The 5,293-nt window shown below is 44.1% G+C and overlaps 1 long non-coding RNA gene across 1 annotated transcript; it reads left to right on the top strand.

The window, feature by feature from the left end:
- The first annotated feature begins 1,672 nt into the window (after nucleotides 1-1,672).
- Nucleotides 1,673-4,728, top strand: LOC133207754 (uncharacterized). Its single transcript, XR_009724153.1, has 3 exons — nucleotides 1,673-1,744; nucleotides 3,295-3,378; nucleotides 4,313-4,728. It is a non-coding gene; the product is annotated as an uncharacterized LOC133207754 (long non-coding RNA).
- Nucleotides 4,729-5,293: the final 565 nt, after the last annotated feature.

Genomic DNA, 5,293 nt, shown 5'->3' with positions numbered 1-5,293 from the left:
GTTGGAGAGCTTCTTGCCAAGGTGCTGCAGTGGCAGCTTGAAGCTGTGTGGTCACTTCTCTGCCTGCCCTAACTCCATATCCTGCCGCCTGCACCCTTCTCTCCTGCCCTACATGGGTTAATGCTCCCAGGGCATGCTCACAGCTCTGAGATCATGCAGAGGGCAAGTGCCAACAGACATCCTTGGTCTCCCCTGACTTTGCTAACACTGAACTGTTTTTGACTTCATTAGAGCCTGATTTGCATGGTATGGAAATAATTGGCTCTCATTAACTTAGTCTGGGCGTGGTTTTCAGAGGGATGCAGTGATTGCAAGGGAGTTGTGGAGCAAAGTGTTTTTTTCTACCGTTATAAGGAAAGGACAACACACACACACACACACACACATATGTATATATATATATATATATGTAGTAGAGACCTGATTTTGCAGGCAGATAAAGCTTTTTATTTCACCTCATTGTAATGAAAACAGATTTCACCTTTAGCACCACTTGTCATTTGATTTCTGAACATCCCAGATGCACCATCATCATTCACACATGGTTTGGCTGGAGTATTTCTATCGGCAAAGCAAGCTGGAGATGCTGCTTTCTCAGGAGAATGCAGCATTACCTGGAAACCCTGCTGGTGCCTGAGCTGCCTTGTACCAGGACACAAGGAAGATTTAATTCAAGGTCTGTTCCCCAGGGTTATACAGCCTCAAGGAGGTAGAGCTGAAGAAGACCCCTTTGATCTCTTGGTCCTTCTACCTTCATATGTGATCATTGTTTCTGAGGGCTGAGGAGGCAGAACTCTGTTACTGGGAACATGAACTTATTTGGTGAGCTGTTGCTGCATGGAGATGCTCTATACCCCAGTTTCTAGCACATTCGCTGAAAAGCACGGTTTTTAATGATCCTTTCTGGATGGAAAGCCCCAGCAATACCACACAGAGCCTACCAAAGCCCTGGCTGGGCTTCTGCCTGCATGGAGCAGTTTCCATGCTCACATCCAGAAGGCTTATGGCCAACCTAGTTTAAACGCAGCGTGTGGCAGAGCTCAGCTCAGTGGAGACGAGAGTCAATCAAGGTATGTTTGATGCTTCCCATCTCTTCTGATCAATCTTCAGCACTCATGAACTAAAATTAAGCTTTTGACTGTAACAAGGGAATTTCTCTCCTACTTTCATAGGCCAGCACTTGGATGAGGCTCAGCAGCAGTTTTAGTGTGGATTCTACTGGGCATAATACTGGAGACTTTAATTGTAGGAGTTGGCTTGGAGTCCTCTATTTCTTGAACACTATTGAGACAAACATCCTGGCCAAGGAATCAGTGCAGGCACCCTCTAACTCTGAGGCAGTAACTTGGGCCAAGTATCGCTGTGAAGCACTGAACAACGTACCGGCATCCAGCCTGGCTTTGCCTTTAATATGCATAAGGCAGTACATGACATTGATGTGGGCCATGCACTTGAAGAAGAACACTTAAAGAGCCCAAACCCTACAAAGCAGTGCTGCTCTAGAGCCAGGGCAGCGATGTTCCTGGTGACGTCCATCATACATTGGTGACCACCTTCTGTGTATGGTTTAGCCCCATCTCTTCACAACAAGCCCCTCCCTGTCCTGACAAGCTCCACCCAAAGACACCTCTCTTATATATCACCCCTCAGTTAAAGCAGGGTTTTCTCTGCAGTTGAAGGTGCTGAGTATGGCAAGAGGGTGGAAGAGTGTGCCCTGCTGGGAGAGGAAGAATAGGAAAGCTAGGTTAGTGGCCAGCTCTCTGCGAGTATTCTCCTGCTTGTCCTCCAATTAGGCCAGCAATATCATTCTGCTGTTAGAAAATAGGCTCTCTGATATTAACCAGTGATGGATTTGTTGGTTGTAAAGTTCAAGAGGCTTTGGGCTTAGGGAGCCTGACCTTGGATCTAGCTCTCCTGTGCTTGTGAGTGTGGGCTGGTGCTTTAGCTGGGAAGCAGAAACTTTTGAGCTAGTAAGTAACAATAAACAAGCTTAATGTTGGTTTGTTATGCATCTGTTAGAAGGGGTTTAAATGCAGAGCCCTGTTTGTAGAGAGAGACAGGTTAATGCTGAGTAAAGGAAGCTGGTTGAATGCTTTTTAAATGTTATTTTGGAAAACATTGAGTTTTTTTGTGGGAGAGAAAAATGTTTCACTCGCTTTCAGAAGCTATTTTTAATGGTTTGTTTTTTTTTAAGCATGAGCTGAATTTTTGATGGATAACTGCTATTTCCTCTTCTGCCTTACTAAAATGGTAGGTGAGAGATAAAAGAAGTAGGAGAGGGGAAAAAAAAGAACAGTGTAAAAGGATTAGCCCCTCTCCCCTAGTCTTTTTAATAAAAGTATTTGCAGAATAGCTTTTCAAGAGTGAACACTGCTCCTTCTTGAAGTTTATGGGATGCAAACAGTGGTATTGTGGAAGAACGTGCCTTTCACTTTTTAAAACAAAGCTTAGCAAAATATCTGTAATATAACTTGAGGGTCTTAAACTGTGTTTACCTGCATGCTCAGAAGTCTTTCCATTGGATTCTAGAAACGCAGAAATATGGGTTTTCCTTTTTCTTCCTTTTTTTCCCCCAAACCTGTCTGTGCTGTATGTCAGTGATGAAATAATTGCAGTCTGGATAAAGCTTTTTAGTGCTGAGCATGAAAAAATAAGCAATGGGAATGGAGCTACTCTGTTTCTCCCCTTGGAGGAGGAAGACTCTTGTGACCCAGTTGCCATAGTGTCAGTCAGAACTGATTTGCAAATGAAGGGTCTGGAACTCCAGCATGAGCCTATTGCTGCTCCAGGAGCTCATCCCATAATTTTCTCTGTGCTTTCGTCTGCTTTCTTGCTCAGGGGTATGGCCAGGTGCCAGCAATGTGACAGCAAGGGGTGAGCACTGCCAGCAGATCCATTTTGGGCTTAGCTATGGGTATCCCAGGTGAAAAGTGCTAGCTAATAAAGTCTGCCTGGAGTGTCAGCCTCCATCTCCAGGAGACGACTTCAGCTGGGATGTCATTTGAGAAAGGGAAGAACCTGCCCTGTATGATTCTACTTTTTTACAAGGTGATTTTGGCCATGTACCCACCAGGGCTTGGTTTAGAAAGATGATGGTCACAAGCATCATTGAATGGTTTGGGGTCTCTGGGGAGGAGAAGGTCTTGGGCAGCTTGTGATGGGTCTCTGTCTTCTTCCCAGGTTCCCTGGGGTGTTAGCAGTTGGGATCAATGATCAACAGGACAGCAGTGCCTAAGCTGTAACTCACCACCTGTATTGCAAGGTAAAGACACAGGGACATCTTTTATTCCAAAGGAAGAGAAGAAGCTCCACCAACTATGCCAGGCAGCCAGCTTGATGTCTTGGCCTTGTGTGTCTCCATCCATCATGGGCTCAGAGGTGAGAAATATTTATTATGCTTGAAAAGATAAATCTAAAGGTGAAGCTGATTGTTCTCAAGTACTTATTGCTATTGCTCTGTTGTACCCATGTGGAGCTTTATCCTCTTAATATCTTTCCTCAGTTCTCCTGTGGTGCTTCAAAAAGTCATTCTGGCTAAGTTCTTTGCAGTGCTGTTGAGGGCAGCTTTGGTTGATGTACAGGGCTCTTCCTCTAAGTTTGAGGACTGAGATGTGACATGGATGGGGTTACTTTAATTTCTGTTGTCAAAGGGAAGGTTCAAATGTTGTTTTGATGCGTGTTGTGTTCAAATGTAAATGTATTTTTGTATTCAAATGAAACATTATTGGAATGTGGGTTTTTCGCTGCAAAGAAATGTTGTTTGTTTCATTACATTGTATGAACCTTTAGAAACAGTGCTTGGAAGTCTCCTGAGGAAGGGACTGGATGTATTTGTGTTGCCTGCTAAATTGTCCCATGTAGTAATGCAGGCTGGTGGGACAGGAGAAGGTCACCTGCATTGAGGTTTCATAGAGGGCAAACTTAGTGAGAAATATGTGACTGTGATTTGCTTGTAAAGAGTCTGGAGTGGCAGTAGTACTGTGTAACAGTGTGTGAAACTGCTTTTGAGGTCTGATTTTTGTTTTGCTTATCCAGCCATATTATTTTAGGACAGATGTGGTGGTTTGCTACAGGTGCTTCTGGGGTGGTGGATGAGTGGTGAAGGAGATCAGGTGTAGCCGGGGGTGTAATCAAACACTAATTCAGCAAGCCAGGCCTTTTGGCTCTGTGAAACCATGTTGAAAATATTTATTTTCCTCTTGGGGAAGGATGTGTTTGCAACATCTGGGATTTCTGGGAATTCCCCCTTCTGGATGGGCTTAGGCACAAGTAGAGCAGGAGCTGTGCTCATCTAATGTGCCTGTCCGTGCAGCATTAGCTGGAGACTTCACTGGGTAATCCTTGCATCTGGTACAAAGTCCTGGGGCTGAGCAGTGTCTAATGGCACAGGAAGAAAATCAGTTTCAAACTGAAGCTACTAAATGCTGAGGAATGCATCTTATTAACTTCATGCTCTGTTGAGGTTTCCTGGCATGTTCTCACTTAGCTGTTTGCCCAGGTTTGTGGAATGGGCATTGGGCATCTTGCTTGGTAAGGAATGGAGATGTCAGCAGGACTCAAGCAGGCCTTAAAGAAATTTGGGGTTGGTTTCATTCCCACACCCCTTCTGGGTGATCTGCCTCCTTGACTGTGCCAGTCTGGTTCAGCTTTAGATCCAATTTTGAATGGTTTTGGGCATTATTTAAGCCTGTGTAATATTTTATCCTACATATAAAATTATTCTTTGTGTGTAAACATGCTTTATATTAGTACAGAGACACTAATCCTAATAAATCCCTTATTCTTTAGCAATTAAAATACAGATTACAATCCTCACTGCTTGAGTGAAAAACTTTCTGCAGATAATTCTTGACGCTGCTTATGTGTTGATGTCTGTTACCCATCTTTGGCACAATCAAAGACCTTCACTACAAGAGCTGAAACCAGATTGTCCAAAATGTTAAGAGTGGTATGTTTGACCTGGTGTTAATTATATGTGTCAGTGATATTTAAGTGGTAGAGATGGGGTGATGTGTCAAAGATTGAGTTTTGCTGGGCAAAGATTCAGTAGCAAAGCAGGATGTGGCTTTTATAAAGAGAATCCAGTCTCTGGAAACATCAGCTCCAGATCCTGGAAGCCAGAGCCCACAAATACTGGTGCTACTCAAGTTTGCTTTGATGCAGGAAAGCAGCGTTAGATCAGGTATTATAGGGGTAGTGGAGGGCGACTGGGCACCAATCTGGTGTACTTGGCTTTGGAGCAGAAGAGAGGAGATGGTGCCTTTTACTTGGGCAGGATGTCCTCTGTCAGGAA

This window comes from Neopsephotus bourkii, unplaced genomic scaffold (genome assembly GCF_033783945.1).
Source record: "Neopsephotus bourkii isolate Nb327-2 ecotype Australia unplaced genomic scaffold, CSIRO-AGI_Nbou_v1 NB_234, whole genome shotgun sequence".
NCBI lineage: Eukaryota > Metazoa > Chordata > Aves > Psittaciformes > Psittacidae > Neopsephotus > Neopsephotus bourkii.
The sequence above is the reverse complement of the archived record's forward strand: the minus strand, read 5'-3'. Positions and strand labels throughout refer to the sequence as shown.